At 39.0% G+C, this 18439-nt stretch overlaps 1 protein-coding gene across 3 annotated transcripts in view; it reads right to left on the reverse strand.

The window, feature by feature from the left end:
- The window catches only part of LOC145999704 (uncharacterized), a 114745-nt gene extending 102713 nt beyond the window's left edge, over positions 1-12032 (reverse strand). For 2 of the 3 annotated variants that reach the window (XM_083136965.1, XM_083136967.1), the window contains exons 1-2: positions 11884-12032; positions 154-218 (exon numbers count right to left, since the gene is read on the reverse strand). The gene's annotated coding sequence lies outside the window, so the exon portion shown is untranslated. The remainder of the gene's footprint in view (positions 1-153; positions 219-11883) is intronic. The other variant, XM_083136966.1, reaches the window with a different exon arrangement.
- Positions 12033-18439: the final 6407 nt, after the last annotated feature.

An 18439-nucleotide genomic window follows, 5' to 3' on the forward strand; every position in this document is an offset into this window, starting at 1 on the left:
CACATCCCTACTAGTTTTTAAAAAATCAGTTGTCAGGTGAAAATTTTCAGGCACCTGTATCTTTCTACCCCTGATTATTACTATTATTATATTAACATTGAAGTCAAATAATTAATATGTTTAATGTTTGCAAAGGTATATTTGTGTGTTTACCTTTGACCTGTGTACTTTCTTCTCCGCTGACTCTCTTGTCATGTAGCAAAAATCTCACCTCTGCCCTAAAAATAAAAACAAACCCCCTATGTTCAGTTTAATACAAAAAAGTGCATTAAATGCACCAATTGAAAGTCATTAATAAACATATGGGCCATTCCATGTCACTCACAAACATAGATTCCAAAAAATTTTGTATACTTGTAGATTTGACCTAGATAAAAAACCATATCATTTTTTTCTTCTACGGGTTCATACTTTTATGGTCAAAGATTTCAAGATTTGCTTACATATGTCACACTCCTCCCACCTCATTGAAGGAGCATAAAATTATATTTCAGCATGCAGCGTTCAGAACTACATATTTTTTTTTCCTCTAGCCAATCAAAATGTTTAGATTCAAAGAAAAAATATCTGAAGACTTATGTGCTCTTTTCATTGCGGCAAAAAATTATTTTACATAAACAAAACATGTTTACTACTGCAAAAAAACATCAAATTACAGATATTAATATTTTGGCCAAAGGTGGTCCTTTGAACTTTTCTGTATTTATGTTTCACTAATCCTTTAACTATGTTCTTACAAGTTAAGAAAAAAAAAGTTGTGGAGTTTTAATAGCTTATGTATAACATCAATGCTAATTTATGAAAAACGCTAATGACAAACTGGATTATTAAATGTCACTTTGCGCAATAAAGAATTGATATGTCATCCACTGACACACTATTTCAATGAAATTGTATACACTTGTAGATTTGATCTAAGTAAGAAACCATATCATTTTATTCTTCTCTGGGTCTCAAACGTTTACAGTTACAGGAGATCAAAGTTTTCAGGATTTGCTTATGTGTCACTCCCGACACTTCATTGCAGGAGCGGATAGTACATTGATAAGAATATATATATACAGGGGATGGACAAAAATATGGTAACACCTGGTATAAAACAGGTAGACATTTTAAACACGATTTGCGTCTGAATAGTATGTGGCGCTGTGGTCACTGGCACTTCCTGTGAGGTATATACCCTGGCCAACCTGACAGATGGGCCAGTTACAGTTCAGCGACCGGTCCGTGCAGGTTATCGTGAATCATGTCTGAGCTGACAGAGTTTCAAAGAGGGCAAATTGTGGGTGCACGTATGGTGGGAGCTTCCGTGTTGAAAGTAGCGGAAATGTTTGGTGTATCAAGAGGCACAGTCTCGAAGATCATGACTGCTTACAAGACTTCCGGAGAAACCGCATCAGCGAAGCACATTGGGTAGGATTGTGACCACGCAGAAGATCACCACGGCTCCAAAAGTACTGCTGAGCTGAATACAGTGCTTACAAACCCTGTTAGCGACAAAACAGTCAGAAGAGAACTCCACAAGCAGGATATTCATAGCAGATCTGCAATTCCCAAACCACTCGTGACTGTTGACCATGCTGCTAGACGGAGACAGTGATGCAACACCCATAAAAACTGTAATCTGGTTGGATGAGTCATCCTTTACATTGTTTCCAACTGCTGGCCGACTGTACGTGTGGAGAACGCCAGCACAAGCGTATGATACAGACTGTCTGTTACCGAGAGTGAAGCATGGCGGTGGTTCAGTGATGATTTGGGCAGCCATCTCCTGGTATTCTGCCGGGCCCATCATCACCCTGCATGGACATGTCACTACCAGGGACTACGTAACCATTTTGAGTGACCAGCTGCATCCCATGGTGCAAACTTTGTTCCCAGATGGTGATGCCGTGTTTCAAGATGACAGAGCCCCTGTTCATACAGCTCACATCGTCCAGGGCTGGTTTGATGAGCATGAATATGAAGTGTCACATCTGCCATGGCCTCCACAATCGCCAGACCTCAATATTATTGAGCCCCTGTGGTCGGTTTTGGAGACCAAGGTACGAGCCCGCTACCCACCACCATCGTCTCTACAACAACTTGCAGCTGCTTTGGAGGAAGAATGGTACAGTCCTTTGACAACCATACGAGACCTGTATTTGTCCATTCGACTGCAGGCCGTTCTGCGTGCCAAAGGTGGTCCTACTCGATATTAATAAAGGTAATGTGCATTTCTGCAGGTGTTTCCATATTTTTGTCCATCCCCTACATATATATATATATATATATATATTTTTTTTTTCAGCATGCAACATTGGAGGCGCCATGAATATTTTTTTTGAAAGCCAATAAAAGTGTGCCAAAAATGGCCAAAAACATGCGTTTTCCCGTTGCTGCAAAAAATGGTTTTACTTAAACAAAATAAGTTTTATTATGGCAAAAAAAACCAGCAAATTGAATAAATTAATATTTTTAGACCTTTGAACTTATCTGTATTTCTATGCTCTAAAGTATTATGAAAAACATTATGACCGATTTACATTTCCAGCTCGGTTTTCCCAGATTTTTTTTTGCTACCTGAAAAACGACACAAATGTCTGTAACAAGCCAGCATTCTTCCCACAGACCCAACGATCCATTTCATCAACGAAAACTACGTTGAGAGAAGGATGCCAGTGTGTTACCACTATAAACTCCAATATCCCTTCATTATTCATTTGGACCCGTCAACATAAAACTTCATACTCTGGAGTGGGTGGAAGGTTAAGAATTCAGACGGAGAGCAAAGAAGACCATTAACCACAAAGTTCCAGAAGTTTAATTTAAAGTTATCCAAACAATCCCTGCTAGGACACGACTCTAACCTTTAACGTGAACTTTGCGGACAACGAATCCTCTGTTTCCTGAAGGCCGAACATCTCCCAGGCATTGAGAGCCCTCCTTACAGACTGGTAAAAACAATGACTCTCTCTGTCTTCATGAGGGTATGCGGTTGCCCCAGACGTAACCAAAACAACAGCTCGGCACATAGAAGACTGGAGCAAACGTCATGTAAGTCCCGCGAGCGTGCCAGTCAGTCTCTAGTTTGAACATTTCCCTGTCAATGTGACAGATATGAAAATTTGAACTACAACCCTGCCCAAAAATATATCTTCGCCACAGAACGCATAACTTGAACGAATTGTCCGAAGTGAGTTACTTGTACCAAAGTTATGAGCAGCTAAAATCAATTAGAGCGAGATACTTTTCGCCCTCCAAATCAACCCCGCAAACAAGGAGTTATTGTGTTTCTATGCTGCGTGATTATCACTCCTCAGTGCAAACTTTAAGTCACGTGGGGGTGGAGCAGTGGCGGCTGCTTAATACGTGCTACCGTGCTATAGCACGTTGCTAAATTTGTTAAAATGAAAAGAAGAAAAAAGCAAATCTCACAGATGCAAGAAGTTTAATGAAGCCCCAAAGTGACATGAAACTTCTCATGTTAAGAGCCTCAACATTTACCAGCGGCACCACGTATTTCCCTCACGCTGTTGGGCTATATGGAATAGCGTATCGTGCTAAAATCTCAACAGCACGTTTTCGCTCCTTTTTCATCACTCCGCGCATGCATTCTGTACACCCCCACTCCTTGATTCGTACGGGGGATAGGGTCTCGGCTCGAGAAAAATTGTCTGCTAGCGTGCTACAGCACGGTAAGTGTGCCATCTCAGGATAAGAAGAAAGTCTACGACAACCTATTGCCTCTGTCAGAACAACGTTTTTTAATGTCATTTTCAAACGTTCTGTACATTATCAGTGTAGACTTATGTAATGTTTGTAACATGCCGTATACATTAGCAGCACCTGCAAAAAGTTGGAACGCAAATTGACACTACCCCTTAGCCTTTTATCTAATTCGGTGGTAAGTTGTAAAGATTGCAACTCTGAAACTATAGTCCGTACCTTTTTTGCTTCCGAAAGTGGATTCTCCTATGTAATTTATGTTTAGTAAATTTTAATTTTATATTTTATCTAAATTACCTGTTTTTAAATGCTAGAAATATATTTCATTGTGTTTATGTAGCACTTCAATAGTCAAGAAACAAACTTACAGAACACAGTCATTTCTCCCCGGCTTCCAGACTCGAAAATTTTCAGCACGGTTCATTGTGTTCAAATCGCGTGGCACGTGAAGTGGTGGTCATTGTTGTGAAGGATTAGCTTTTTGTTGTTGTTAGAAGTGAAAGTGAGTGTGTGGTAGAGTACGATGAATGCGGTGGATTCTTTGTTGCAGCGACCTTTCTCTTCAAGAACGCTTGAAGAAAAGTTGGAAATAAAAGTGCTAGGACGGCCGTTGCCAGATTTAGATCTATCGCAAAATGCAAAGGGAGGCAAGAACGCTACGTATAAAAGGCGATTTAATAGAAAACTGTACGATAGTGAACCATGGCTTTGTGGGTGTCAAATTCGAAAGCATTATTCTGTTTTCCTTGCATACATTTTGGAAGTAATGATTCGTGGTCTAAAGGAGGGGTAAAGGATCTAGGACATTTATGTGAATATATGAAAAGCATAGTGAAAGCAAAAAGCACATGAATAATGAGTTAAATGTTGTCTCTCTTGGAACTGTCAACATAGCAACGCAGTTAAGCCACGCTTATCTAGAATTGCATAATGAGCAAGTTGAAAAAAAATCTTGTCAAAAATCATAGACAGCATCAAGTTCTGTGGAGGTTTTGCGTTGGCCCTGCGTGGCCGGCCAGGATGAAACAGATTCCTCCGCAAACCCTGGGGTATTTTCAGTGCTCCTTGATTTTGTCAGCAGTTTAGACAATGCTGTTAAAGAACATCTTGACAACAGCACTGTATTTAAAGGCACTCGATCTCGCCATATAAGTTCTGGGTTGGAGTCTCAGCCCGGGTATGGGTATTCTTTGTAATAATGAAATTAATGAAGGGGCATTCACAAAGAATACCCATACCCGGGCCAAGACTCCAAACCGGAACTTCGATGGCGAGATCGAAAGTCGACCACTTAACGTTCGTGGCAACAGAGCCGGCACGTATGTGTGGGTAGGGGTGGGGTGGGGGGGGGTAGGAGTTATTATAAGTACAAGAAAAACAGCATCAGTTGTAGCACACATCTTTGAAAAGTCACGAGCCGCCACTGGGGTGGAGCTATAGTAGACTGACCAATAACGAAAAAGGAATTCCACTCCGGTGGCAGCGTAGCCGGAGAATCAAGGGTGAAACCAAGATACATCAGAAACAGTTCGGATACATCGCTCCAACCGTCCGGGAGAGAAAAACTTTGCTCCAACAGTTTGCAGTACATCACGAGGACTTACAAGACACTTCAAAAACAGTTTTCCATGCATAGCTTAGAGCCACAAGACACTTCAAGAGAACACTCTCTCATCAGCATTTTTACGTATCGGAGGGGAAGAGATTTTCTCCTCACTTGAACAAGTTTGGACACTGTGCTTAAAGTTTCATTTTATGTGCTGTGCTTGATAGTTTAGTTCATTGTTTTGTGTGCAACGCTCGCCATCAGCAGCCTGCGTTAATCTGCTGTCTTGACCCAGTGCACTATGGGTAAGTGATTCACTTGTCAACAGCACAAGTGATGAAGGTGAGCAGTCATGTGCTGTGAGGCATTGTAAGTATGAAAGAGTTCTATTAAATATTTCCTTCCAACATTTCACGTGTGCTGATTTTCTTATGTACAACAACATTATAATTACAGCTGGCTTGAAACTCAAGACCGAACACCATAGAACCTAATCGTCTATGATTTTCGGCCGGATCTGGACCATTCAGAGCTGGGTACGACCTCCCCATATTAGTTCATGTACACATGTAAGGTGTCTTTCAGGTATTTTTTTTTGACGTCATATTAATTACTAAACATCCATGCCTGGTAAACAATTTATTGATTCGAACCACCCGTTTCGTTTATAAAATGTTTCACAAATCTAATGCATATTTTTCTGCAGTGTACTGAACAACTGAAGAGCAAAATAACAAAATGTCAGATTCTACAAATGCAGCAAATATTTGTAATAAATTTAAGCACACATACAAATGATGTGACTTCTTTGTAGCTAATCAGTGGTGATTTATTCATTCTAGTGTTTTGGACTTTTAACCACTGTTATTTTTTTTTTAAAAAAAAATTACCTATGTTTCGGAGGCTGAATCTGCCTCCGTCTTCGGGGTAGCGTGTAGTCTGTTATGTCACATAAATGGTTGCCTAGGAGGATTATTCTTGGTGGCCTAGGCTCCACTGCATCTGTAGACATGGTCATCTGACAAAGTGGAACCCGGGCCACTAATAATTTTACCTGGCAATTTTTTGTATATAGAGGTCCTTGTGACTACAGACACGTTGGAGCCTAAGACACCAAGAATAATCCTCCTAGGCAACCATTTATGTGACATAACAGACTACACACTACCCTGAAGACGGAGGCAGATTCAGCCTCCGAAACGTAGGTTAATCATTTTTTAAAAAAATAACAGTGGTTAAAAGTCCAAAACACTAGAATGAAATGATGTGACTAACGTAACACATATAGGGATGATACAATGTGATATTCTTTACATTACAAATTTGAGCAAACTTATATCACACATCAACTGGTTACAAATCTCCTCACTAAATGAAAATGTTCTCTGCTATTGACAATGACTGGAAGACATTCTGTTTTTCACAAGATCAGCCTCCTCATAAAAAATCTGGTCCCTTGTCAGAGGTTGCTTAAAGTATGAGCCAGCTCTACTCATAACAGAGAGTTTCATTTCATTCTGGACTCTATCAATGGTCACCACCACCATGGGAGACTTCTTATCATCATGTAACACATCACAATAGTCACCGGGACATAATGTATCAGATTCCTGGCAATAGAACCTTTACTACTGGCATTGTCCACTTTGAACTGTTCTGTGACAAGTGATATGATTCCACTGATTGGTATTTGGTCCCCTCCGTTCCGATACAAGGATACCTTCATATGTCTCACTGCCTTTACACAGCAGGCTTGTTTAATTATTGATTAATTTAATGTTTTAAGTCCACTTTATGCACAGTAAGGCTAATCTGGACTGGACCTACAGTTTAAAGTGGGATCCGAAACCTTTATGTGCCTCCGTGCATATATATCGAACCCGCAACCTCGTGATTACAGGGCGACGACGTTACCACTGCGCCATCGAGGAGGCCCAGCAGGCTTGTTGAATGGCACTAAGATGTGGGATATTTTAAAAGAAATCTTCTAATGTTTTGGTAGCAACTGCGAACTACATCTTAATGTTGTGTTTACTACATACTTATGACAGCAGTTAGACACATTTTTAAAAACATAGTGCCAGCAAATGTGTCTAATATAACAATGTTGTAGGGCATATCTACTTAGGTTATGTTAATAGATGTGTTACGTTAATCACAGCTTTTGTTGTGCTTCCGAAAAATGTTTCCAAATATAGTTTATGAGGTCACTTATTGGTTACATTTAAGCTCTAACTTCAGTGAAAGAGTTTTGCTCCTTCCTTCATACTTTTTTCTAAAAAACCTGTAATGTAACATCGATACAAAGCACATTCAGGATCCTCAAACCAGCAGAAGATTTCTTCCATTAAGGCATTTACACACTTTATATATATCATATTACTTAGCCAGTAATAAATTTTAATTATTATCATCATTATTTTTCATCGAAACTACCGTAAAAATCAGAAACTTCTGTGATGGGCTTATTTCAACCGCATTCAACATCATGTCGAAATTTTGAATGGAACACTGTTACCATATTGAATTGAAGCTTTACAATGGTACATAACATGATAGGGTTTCATTAACATGAAAAATCAATGCAAGTGTCACAAAATCATGGAATGACCATAAGGTTTCTTACATCTTGTCTGTAAGTATTCATACTCAGTAAGTTGGCCATTGCTTTGATTAGATACACAGATAGTGAGCAGCGAAATGAATTGGCTTTGCTTTCCAACAGAAAAAAATAGATGTCAGTGGCAATCGTTAATCTGTTATGGTTGCACACATAGTAGCTAGAGCTCATCCCAGAGTCCTGAACGAAGGTAGGCAGTCTGTCTTGCTCGAATACTAGTTTTTTTTATGGCTTGTAGCATCGAAAGGAGTCCTTGATGAACAAACCATTACTAAGAAAATTATCAGCAGAGAACGGATTTATATGTTATGATATGTAAATATATATTAATTTATTTTAAGCAAAATATGGACTTACAGGCAATTTTTACAGGTGTCTCCCATGGCTCAATAAAATGCATTAGGCTTACATGGCATTAATTTTAATGCAAAATTCAAAACACAAAATGTGCATTATTTTCTTGTAACAAAGCAAAGAACAAACTTTCTTTTGAAGTGTTGAAAAATGTTTCTCCTAAACAAGATTTATATTGACTGAAACTGCATTTAGTTTCCCATGAAGTAATGGGAGTATACTTGAAATATGGAAAGAATTTCACTGTGAAAGCTTGATCTTGCATTCTCTATTGTTGACAAAAACGTTAGAATAACAGATGAATGGTAAACCTTAGTATTTAACACAGAAGGGAAAATGTAGTAATAGGATGAATATGGAATTATACGAGGTTTGGCTAGAAAAAAACCGGATTGATGTTGCTTTGGCAAACAATGAATGCTCGAAGGTTGAGCAATGCATGATTCTATACTACCATACCCTGCCTACAGAATGACTAATTGCCCTGGGTGCAAGCCTCTCACTTTCGCTGTGGCACTTGGACAAAGCGGAACGTGCGTCTGTGCTCCTTCGGAAAAATGCTGAGTATTAAAATGGAACAGCGTGTCAATATGAAGTTCCTTTACAAACTGGGGAAATCCGCAACAGAAGCGTACAACATGTTAAAATCTGTGTACGGGGATGAGTGTTAATCACGCACACAAGTGTTTGAGTGGTTTAAACGGTTTAAAGAAGGACAGGAAATGATCCAAGACAACCCATGTTCAGGATGACCATGCACGTCGAAAACGGAAACGAACATTCAAAAAGTGAGTGATGTGATTCGAAAAGATCGTCGATTGACCATTAGAGCAGTTGCTGAAATCACAGGAATAGACAAAGAAAGTGTTCGACAAATTTTACACGAGAATTTGAACATGAGTAAAGTGTGTTCAAAACTCGTGCCAAGGAACCTGACATTGGAACAGAAGGAAGCTCGAGTGAACATTTGTACGGACACTTTGAAGAACATTGAAACAGACCCTACATTCTTAGAGAGAGTGATAACCTGTGATGAATCGTGGTCTTTCACGAACGACCCTGCCACAAAGTGCCAATCAATGCATTGGAAGACCCCGAGTTCGCCACGTCACAAGAAAGCTCGCATGAGCAAGTCCAAATTCAAAGCCATGATGATTGTCTTTTTCGACATTCGAGGCATTGTGAACGTTCATTGAGTACCCGAGGGTCAAACTGTAAACCAACATCATTACATTAATGTGCTGAACACCCTTCGTAAGCGAGTAAGAAGACGACGACCTGATTTGTGGCAACGGAAGTCATGGATTCTGCACCAAGACAATGCTCCTGTCCATACGGCCCTGTCAGTGAAGACATTTTTGGCTAAATATGGCATCCCAGTGTTAGAACATCCGCCGTATTCACCGGACCTTGCTCCCTGTGACTTCTTTTTATTCCCCAGAGTGAAGTCCGCCCTAAAAGGAACCAGATTTGAGACAGTAGAAGCTGTGCAAAGAAAAGCGACGGATGTAATGAGCATGATCTCCGAAAATGACTGGCAACACTGCTTCCAGCAATGGAAAATTCGTATGGAGCGGTGTACAGATCGTGCAGGGGAGTACTTTGAAGGAGATAAAGTTCCTGTTGTACAAAATGCCGAATAAAAGATTTCATAGCATCAGTCCGGTTTTTTTCTAGCCAAACCTCGTATGTCGTAAAATATTTGAAATTAGATGTAAAAATAATTAAAATATGTGCTAAAAGCTAATATATGTAAAAATATGGAAAATAGGTATGACTTGAGATGACCGGACCCCTCTCTGATTTTCTTCATATTTGACATAGTCACTAATTGAGGCCTCCTAATCACGAATCTGAAGTTAAATTTGTCGGAAACATTTAGAAATTGCGAATCATTGGCACTAGCCCCGTGAACCATTGGCATGTGGTTAGGTTAGGCAAACATAGTTAAAATTTCGTGTCGTGGTAGTATCAGGATCTAGAAATTGCAAATAATTGCGAACCATTGACGATAGCCCCACAAACCATTGGCACGTGGTTAGGTTAGGCAAACATAGTTAAAATTTGGTGTCATGGTAGTATCAGGAATATATATATTTGCTTGTGGAACAAAAAATTTCGCGAAAATAGACTGTTTCCATTCCAAAAACGAACGCCTTATTTTAGCTTATTTTGCAATTTCTAGACGTTTCCGACAAATTTTAACTTCAGATTCGTGATTAGGCCTCAATTAGTGAGTATGCCAAATATGAAGAAAATCGGAGAGGGGTCCGGTCATCTCAAGTCGTTCCGGAAAATAAAAATAGCATTTTTGAAGCTTACATACCACAATTTGCAAAGGTAATACAAAACGACATTGAGTTTACCATCATATGAAAATATGTATTTACATAAATCCGTTCCCTGGTTATCAGTGTCGAGGTAACGGTTCCGATTGTTTTATGATTTCTCCTAGCACAAAGACTAATTATCGTAGAATTTTGGAAATCATTGTCACACGAAATTTGAACCTTCCTTCAAGTAATGAGCACTGTTTGGACTTATTTATGTTGAAAGAAACAACTTGAAAATTACCTTACGCACTTCTCATGGACAAGACATTCTCAGTCGACAAGCGACAGTAAATATCGTAGAAGCGTGGGAATGAATGTAGAAGTGACTCGGAACCTTAGTAGAATGTATTGAGGGAGTTTGGGAACACTTTAGTATACCGGAGACGGATTTCTTCAAATTTACAGGAGAAAGTACTTACGCAAATCATTTTCTGTAGCGTTGTTGAAGTTCGGTAATGTAGTTTTGATCCATTTTAATACGAATGCATGTGGTTTTCTACGAAAATATCTTTCCGACACGCTATTGCTGCTGCCGCCATTTGCTTTCTGCATGAGAGCACAATGTTCCATGTGTTTGATGACGTAAACACCGTAGTCAGTGTTTCAACCCAAGCAGTCTTTTCGCTATAAGATGACGTGCCTTTGTCCGTATATGCTAAATTGAACGAAAGGAGTGCTAATGGAACCTAACCCAACAGGCCTAACCTAACCTAGTAGGCATACCTCGTCCTCGTGATGGTTCGTGGGGCTATCGTGAATTTTTGGGCTAACGTCAATGGTGTAATAATTACTCTTTATGTCGAAAATTGAACTGTTTTCGTGAAAAAATTTCGTGGTGTTTTTTTAAAAATTTAGGTATTTTTCGGTGAACAAGGTTGCAACACTGCATGCACACTCCAAATCGACAAAACAGTGGCACAACGCGCGATGAACGGGTAAGAACAGTAAGTACTCGTAAATGTAAGAAATGGGCATTATTTTCGTTATTCATTATTTCACCTAAATAAATGTTCCGGAATGCAGAATAATACGTTAGCAATGTAAAAAAAGTGCGAAATAAATCATTGACGGATGTCTCCGGTATAGTAAAGTAGTACCGGGACTTTATTTTAATGCTAAGGGAACCAAACCTAACCTGCCTAACCTAACCACGAAAGTATATATTGAACAAAACCTTAAGTAATCGCTAAAACTCCTCAGTATGTGTTAACAGACGTACATCGAAATCGAAACATGTAAAAATTGCATTCGTAGCATGATGAAATCGCAATAAAACAAAAGGAACTTGGGCCCTTTTCTTTATCCCTGTGTACAATACTTACCTTGATGGATCTCTCGAAATTTTTAACATCCGAGTTCTTCCGTCATTCTCCCACATGCCATGCATTGGTTTGACATATTTGGAAAACAATCACAAGAAAAGGGAAGACACAACAAAAACCCAAATAGAGGTACACAATCTACGATCCGTTGGTCGTTGGATCCGAGCGGGCTCGGTAACAGCGTTGCCAGAGAAATACGCATAGAATCCACGGAATCATCTGAGAAATTACAGAGAACTGATTTTGAAAACACACCCATATTCCACACATACAGCAGAAGCACTGGCGCACACGGGTAGGGGGGGAGGGGGCTGATGGGACTACAGCTCTTCCCCGAGATTTTGAAAAATTCAAAATTTTAAAATAAAAGTAATGAAGAACTCGGAGAAAATAAAAGTGGTAAATGCAAATCCCTCCTAAAAAGCCCCTCCATATATGTCTTTGAACAACTTTTAAAACAAAGATTTATTGTCCACTCCTTACAACGCAGCTATGTAATCTCCAAATTTACAGTGTATCTCTTCAACATGAATATACAAGGTGTTGGCATACAATACCGACCACCTTTACAGTGCAGTGTGTAGAGCAGTGATGTGCGTCTACGCGTAAACAACGGTAGTCTACATTCTACACGTAGACTATTTTATACACGTAGATTACGTAATCTATGTAAACAACATGGCGAAAGGTGATAACTTATCAAAGGGCGCTGTGGAATTTAAAGAAAATTATACTGCGTATCAGTTGCTGATGTCTGAGGAGAACTTTCATACTCTTTCTTCCAAATTCGAACAATTTCTCACCTAGGAAGAAACCTAATATAGGAAATATTCTAGTGTTTTATGGGGAAAAGACCACTCTTGCTTCACGACTGCCATCTGTTGTTGTTTGTTTGCATACTATTTATCTTCTTCCATAGTTGATAATAGAAGAGAAGAAATTTTGTTGTAAATAGGATTATTTTCATTTCGTTAGGAACCAGTATAGTTCAAATTTCACTTTCCTTTCATGAAACCCTTGAAAATTAATTTTAATGCACTTTAGATTGTCTACGTAGTCTATGTAAACTACAAACCAATGTAATCTACGCGTAGATTACGTGTAGACAACGCATGTAGATGTAAACTTATAGTCTACGGCACATCACTGGTGTAGAGCCCTTAGAGGTAGAGCCAGAGCCGCTATCAGGGGTGCCGAAACGGGGAGGCGGGGGCTCCAACCCCTCAGTTCTCCGTTGCCCCCCCTATAAGGGGCTCAATGTATAACTTTCAACACGATTTCATTTTGTAACAAAATATTATTTGCGTGATGGAAATGTCATTAATTAATTATTTGAGGGCTCTGTGGAAAATTACGCAGGATTCTGCTCTGAAATGGACGTTTTACTCTATCTCAGTATTTCATTTTCCAAATACACAGTTAATTAAGGAAAATGCATGGTATATTATGATTAGGTACAGTCACGGACACTTCTGGATTGTAATGATCCTATTGAAAGTCAATGGAGTTGTTACAATCCAAAAGTGTCCATGACTGTAGAAGAATAGAGACAGAAGCATGGGAATACTATAGCACACGAATGTAAGCTATTTTAGCTTCCATTGTTGACATCTGTTGATGTATCGGTTACTTCATCTTATGAACTTCTGAGGCGCCAAAATTTGGAATGTTTTGGCTATCACTTGCATTCGAAAGAGACAAAAGAAAGGAATGAGAAAACGAATTGATCGTCTTTGTTCAGTACATAAGAGTGAATTGTGGCGAGTGGATGTTGTTGAACTCAGAGTTGAGAAAGGAGAACGAAGAAAAGAAAAAGTGGAACACTGACTATTTAAAAAATAAATCCAAAAATGTAAGTAGTAACTTGGTTTACAAACTCTTACATAAAACTTAATTGGCTTATTATATCTCATCAACTTGTTAATTATGAACTTTATTATTGTCATTATTATCACGTGTCAAACACTTGGCTCGGATCCATCCCGAAATATAGTTCTATATACGTACGTGTCTGTGATTGGGATATATAACTACAATTAAAAAGAGGCTGTCTTTGTCCAGGGTGATAAGGAGCATGGTATCGCGTCTGCAAACGGCATTAAAGTGGTCTAATCCTGTTCCTATCTCAGAGAACTAAAAGTATTTTGTGGAAATACCAATACGATAACAATTTGGTGGAAGATAGATATGTCCTTGGGACCCCCTTGTGGTTGTGCCGAGATCGAGAGCAAGTTCATTTTCCCACTACAGACTTATGAACAGTGTTCTTTTTAGTTGGGAGAAGCTTGCCCTTGCACATTGTAATTGTGCCGAACTGTTGTGTTGGTGCCATATTCGTGTGTGTTTAACACGAACACTTAACTCAATGTCAGAAGTTCTTGTGACGTGTTCATAGTTCACCATGGAATCATGTGTATGTGTTTTGGTAGAAATGAAAGGACATATTTCGTGCGCAGTTTTAAGCACGTGATAATTTATGTTATTGTTTGTGTGTAATTTACAATCTATTAGTGCTGCATATTTCGATTTATTTCTATATTTTATTTACTTTCGAAATCTTTGATTGACGTCAGACTGTTGAAGTATACGGTCCCACCTTGCCTTGTATATGTTAATCTTGTAGCTGACGTCACATTAATAGTTTTTATAGTTTTCTAGTAAAGTTTTGAGTTATTTAAAGAATGTTTTGATTGGAAAATGCATTCTATAATTTTGTGCTGTTAATGTGTCTTTTGTGCATTTTGTTATAATGTATTAATGTTTTTTCACGCTTTTGCATATATGATTTCCACTCCGATACTAGTCGTCTGTGGCGACGAAAAGAGTATAAATACGAGCCAGTCGGCCCAGATTCTGATCAATTTTTCATTTGTAATTTCAAGTGCATAAATGTCTAATGTGCTTTGCTTAGTTTCTCCTTGGTGTTAGTTGGGGTGAGGCTCGTGCGGAGGACCGGTGTAGGGTGCAATACACCTTACGGTCCTCATGCTATACACAACTCGTGTACCCTGGCACTCGCTGAGGAGTTTGTAGTTGCTCATTTGCCATTTTGAGTGATTATTTCAATGTTGAATTTTGACATGTGCATGGTCCCGAGATGCTTTGGGCTCGTAGGGGCGAGGTTCGTGTGGAGGACTAGAGTGGGGTGCAATACACCCTACGGGCCTCTAGTTTGTACACATCTCGTTTTCGCCCAGGCGCTTATAGAGGGTCTCTGCGCCGACGTCTTTGTTTAATCTCTTGTCGTCGGGTCACGAACCCTAAACCCTTGTCGAGACCGCTGTCTCGGGGCGTGATATTGTCTACATGTTTTTACATTATTTTGTCATCACTGTGTGTCTATTCTGACTGAGTTGATATATTTTGTGGACATTATTTTGCCTTTGTACCCTTATGTACATTTTTATTATGAACTGTATAGTCGTAATAAATAGATTCTGATGCTATATGTTAAATGAAAGTTCTGAGTTTATTTTGGCTGCAGATCTTAATATTTTCCCGTGCCCTGAGAGGTGTCAATTGTATACCATCGTAGAATCTCATGCTGTTCGTGTATTAATATATTGACATTATTATTATTAGTGCTACTACGTTTCTATTATTGAACCTTATATATATATATATATATATATATATATATATATATATATTGGCGAGTGTGTGTCAAGATTAATTATCTAAATTGAACTATTATCGAACTAGGACGGTAAAATGAATAACGAAAGATACATGTGTTTAATTTATTATGATATTATTCTCAATTAGTTGGAAAAAATCTATAAACGATGTGTTATAGATATTCCATGTTCCGATCATTACTCATGGTGCACAGTTGGAGCACTATTCAGTAGTTGATTTATAAAATTAAGGCCCCTAGGCTATCCGTTGTTTTGGGCCCTGCCGACATCATCATCATCATTACTTTCATTAATTGCATGCTCTGTATTAATAACACTTTTAAACTTTAAAATATAGACACATCAGAGTAAAAATTTGACTTGAGTTAAGACCTGCGTGGGTTAAAATGCAATACTGAAAAAATAAGTTATTTAAACGCCAGAAACCTTCATTCTACCTTTTTTCATGGGAAAGCAAGGAAAAGGACATGTTGATTTATTTTGCTATTATTACAAATTTAAGGAATTTCAATAATCGATAGTCCTTGTCATTTCTGCCTCTTCAGCGTCTCATTCTTGTGCGGTCCCTGGACTTGCGGCACCCAGGCTTAGACCTAGGATAGCCTAGTAGCAAATGCTCACTGCTACTATTGAAGAAAAGCAGAAAGACTATACTGAACGCAACTCCAACTGGCCGCTGGGAAACAGCGAATCAGCGACCAGTTGAATTTTCTTCGACTGAGATCGGGCATTTTCGAGTCACAAGGTACCGAACGTTGTTCGAGGGACGAAACAAATGAGCGTTGGGTCCACCACATGTTGCCAAACGTACTGTAAAGCGAGAAAGAGTCTTCTCGCGCAACGATATTGCCAGCACCACAAATCAGCGGGGTTAATGGTACAACTGCACACATGGTCCTGAAGGATGAAGTTTCCGGAAGGACCACAAACAGGTCGGAATGCAGGCGAACACACAGTCATATAAAGAAAATTTGCAAAAACAATAGTACGTTTGGTAACGTTGCTTCGGGAGAGCGAGTTATTCCTTCAGCTTTACTTCGCAACTGAGTTTGTTGACACCCATCGGACCCCCCCCCCCCGAAAATGATTGGCTGACAGGACGCGCCAGAAATAGCCATCAAGGTCAACCGTCAGTTGGGGTTGCAGTCAGTATAGTGAGCTTGCTATATTTTTCTTGCGAGGCTGAAAGTAGTTTGTTCTTTGCATCGCCTCAAGAACTATTTACGAAGTACGATGACCAAAAAGCGTATTAACTTTGTGGCACTTTGTTAAGTAGGCTACACGATACTAAAGGGACCATGAAATATTTAATTGAATGTTGTTTTCTTTCGTAAAAGTTGAGTAGAAGTTGAAAATATTTTGTTTTGCAAAATGCGACTATTTTGTTTAATCAGGATTAGTATTTTTTTTACTCATACGTTATGCCTTTAACCACGTATGCTACTTCATACTGCATTACTGTGGCTAGTGTCACTTATACAATGCGTAACCAAAGCTAAACAATCAGTGGCGGATTAAGCTTCCTCGCCGCCCCTAGGCACAAACTTATTGTGCGCCCTTCTCAAAAGAAAAGTAGTAACTTATTTGCAGTATTTTTACAGGCTAATATAAAAATTAGTGAAGATACTGAAATAAAAAACAAAGGATAAAAAGCAATAACAAACAACGTTTTCAGCATTCTGATTAATTCCACGTCTTAGAAGAATGTCAATTGTAGACTCATTCAGACACCACTCGGCAGGATCGTCACTGACGAAATTTGCACTCTCACTGTCACAATCAGGAACTCCTAGGAACTGAGGGGACACTACCTCAGGTGCACTTTCTTCCTCCACTAAACCCACAATATTTTCGACATTTTGCGTTTCACAGAGTTCACTCGATGCCGCTTCCACTTCAATTTTTGAACATTTTTCGGAAATCACTTGTTCCTTTCGCCTAAAAAACGTGTCCACTGTACCAAGCTTTTTCTGTAAGGTTGCTTCTCTTTCACGCTTTTCGTTTGCAAGTTTACGATAAGCCGCCCCACTTAACTTTGTTCGCTTCATGCTGCCTGCTGCATAAAATAATAATAAAAAAAACACCAAATCGCAAACGCACTATAATAGCAACAAACTGAATGCACCAGCCAGAGAATACAGTAAGACAAAAACTAGTTGCGGTCCACGCGAAAGCTGCACTCACTCGCACACTTATCAGCAGTGTTTACGTGTTTATTTTTTTTAAGACTGGCATTGTTACAGATGCGAGTTTCAAACAATCAGTCTTCTTTCCTGCCTGGTCATTAACAAAAGCTTAGTGGAAGATCGAGGGGTATGTATGTATTTACAAAAACAAACCAACAAAGGCTGGGCGGCTTGCATTGTCATTGTAAGCGATAAAAGCCACAGCATGGGTTAAAAACAAATTGATTAAAGCCTGAAGGAGGCAGAGCAGACGAAACATTTATTGATAACACATAAATCCGATACATCAAGGTTTCTTTCGTATGAAGCGAAAGTGTTGCAAGCCGTTGATTTGAAACATTGGTTTCATAGGTCTAAATTGTCACTGTGTACGTAAGACACTTTTTATTATTCTTGATATTCTGGAAAAAAGATTTGCCGCCCCCTAAAGTTGCCGCCCCTAGGCACGTGCCTAGTGGGCCTATTTGGTAATCCGCCACTGTAAACAATATGTTTGTGTGAGCATGTGCAGAGATATTAAACTCCCATAAAGGATTGTGGGAAAAAAAGTACAGTATATAAACAGTATATGATAATAATATTCTCAATCAAAAGTTGCAGATAAATTATTATGTTACATAATTATGTAATCACATTGTAGAGATTTTTTGTCCAGCTCATAAAGTTCGATGTACAAGGTGTTTCAATAAAATGGTAACCGAACAAGATGTGTGTTGGATACTTTCAATTATA

This window comes from Lepisma saccharinum, chromosome 15 (genome assembly GCF_977018435.1).
Source record: "Lepisma saccharinum chromosome 15, izLepSacc3.1, whole genome shotgun sequence".
In the NCBI taxonomy this organism is placed as follows: Eukaryota; Metazoa; Arthropoda; class Insecta; order Zygentoma; family Lepismatidae; genus Lepisma; species Lepisma saccharinum.